Below are 2,404 nucleotides of genomic sequence, written 5' to 3'. Positions count from 1 at the left end.
TTCTCAGGCACAAGCCTGTAAACTGCTTCATCCTGTCCCTTACCTCTCCTCCACCGTGTCAGGCACAGGAATTCAGCAATTAAAATTCTTAGTACCCGAGTATCAGTCCATCCATTCAAGTCTGACAGGACCAAATGCCCTGCTCATTACTGGGAGCAGAAAAAAACTGTGAACCTGGGATCCAATTTAGACTGTTGGACACATCATTTCCCTTTTCCATACCAGCTTTTTCAGACATAGAATAAGGAATTTACCATCATTCATAATATTCCTTTATTTTGTGCTGCTGAGCATTGTATCTCCTTTGCAAGCAGTCAGCACAGTTTAAAGCAACTCTGAGGCTCCTGCACGCTACAGCGGATTGTTTGGTGATACAGAATTGTAACTACAGATAATAAATGTTGTGCCACTCTCTTTGGATGCAACTGTCAAACCAGACAGAACTGTGTATCTTTTAGTTCCTCGTGTGAAAAAAAAAGCTAGCTTACAAATTTTGGTGAGGGAAAGTCTGCCTTGATCAGACTGTATGTCTTCTGATATAATTTTATCCTATTATCCTTAACTAGTCTGTTTTGGATCAGACAATTGTTACTTTAGCTTTTTATATGGAGATGTTTTCTGAGTTCAGAACAAAAACTCTTTGTTTCTTTTTTGTTTATGTACAACTCCTATATTTTTTATATTCTTGAAATGTGTTTCCAATATGGACCTGAACCACAAATATTGCTTGTGTGTCCCAAATTCCTAAACACCTCAGCATATTTGGTACATAGTATTGGTTTTGAGTGGCCAGGTTTAGGCAGTGGGGGAGCTACAAGGGTGGCTTCTGTAAGAAGCTGCTAGAAGCTTCCCTATGTCCAGCAGACCCAATGCCAGTGGCTCCAGGCTGGACCCACCACTGTGGCAAGGCCAAGCCAATTGATGGTGGTAGTAAGGCCTCTGGGATAACATATTTAAAAGGAAACAAAAGTTTTTGCACAGAAGCAATTGTGGCCAGAGAAGAAAGGACTGAGAATATGTGAGGGGAACAACTATGCAGACACCAAGGTCAGTGAAGGAGGAGGGGGAGGAGGTACTCGAGGCACCAGAGCTGATGATCCCCTGCAGCCTGCGGTGAAGATCACCGTGAAGTATCTGTCCCCTTGCAGCCCATGGAGGTTAACAGGCTGCAGAGATCCTCCTGCAGCCCATGGAGGAGGCCCATGCCAGAGCAGGTAGATGCCCAAAAAGAGGCTGTGAACCCATGGGAAGCCTGTGTTGGAGCAGCTCCTGGCAGAGATCTGCAGACCTGTGGAGACAGGAGACCTATGCCAGTGCAGGTTTCCTGGTAGGACTTGTGATCCTGTGGAGGACCCATGCTGGAGCTGTTCCTGAGGGACTGGACTGAACCCTGTGAAGAGTGACACATGCTGCAGCAGTTTGTGGAGAACTACAGCCTGTGGAAAGGACTCTCACTGGAGAAGTTCATGAAGAGCTGTCTCCCGTGAGAGGGACCCCGTGCTGAAGCAGAGGAAGAACTCCTCTCCCTCAGAGCAGAGGTAGAAACAACATGTGATGAACTGACAGTAACCCCCACTCCCCATCTCCTTGTGCCTCTGTGGGGGAGGAGGTAGAGTAGCGAAGGAGGAATGGGTGGGGCCCCAAAAAGTTAGGGTCACAGAATCAGAGAATCACAGAATCAATTAGGTTGGAAGGGACCATAATGGGTCATCTGGTCCAACCTCCCTACTTGAGCAGGGCCACCCTAGAGCACATGGCTCAGAATTGCATCCAGAGGGTTCTTAAATACATTCAGTGAGGGAGAATCCATGATCTCTCTGGGCAATCTGTTGCAGTGCTCAGTGACTTGCACAGTAAAGTTTTTCCTCATATTTGGGTGGAAGTTCCTGTGCATCAGTTTTTGCCCGTTACCTCTTGTTTTATTGTTTTCAGGTGAGAAGAGTCTGGCTCCATTATCTTGGCACTTTCAGTTCATGTAGTTGAATACACTAACGATGTCCCCTCTCAGCCATTTCTTCTCGAGACTGAACAGGCTCAGCTCCCTCAGCCTTTCCTCATGAGTGAGGTGCTCCAGTCCCTTAACCATCTTTGATGCCCTCTGCTGGATCTGCTCCAGGAGCTCCATGTCCCTCTTGTAGGATCCTAGAATACGCCCATTATATCTAGTTTAAAGCCCTACCAATGAGTCTAGTTAGTTCCTGGGCAAAAACTCTCCTTCCCTGGTGAGAAAGGTGAGTTCTGCCTTGTGCCAGCATGTCTGGTGCTGCACAGGCCATGCCATTATCAAGGAATCTAAAATTGTGGTGGTGACATCAGTTGCAAAATCATATATTAATAGATTCTGCCTGTCTGTTCTTTTCAATATTGCTGTTCTCAACTGAAAGTATAGAGGAAAAAAACACTT

Source organism: Acanthisitta chloris, unplaced genomic scaffold (assembly GCF_000695815.1).
Source record: "Acanthisitta chloris isolate BGI_N310 unplaced genomic scaffold, ASM69581v1 scaffold4243, whole genome shotgun sequence".
Taxonomy (NCBI): Eukaryota; Metazoa; Chordata; class Aves; order Passeriformes; family Acanthisittidae; genus Acanthisitta; species Acanthisitta chloris.
Note: the sequence above shows the minus strand (reverse complement) of the source record.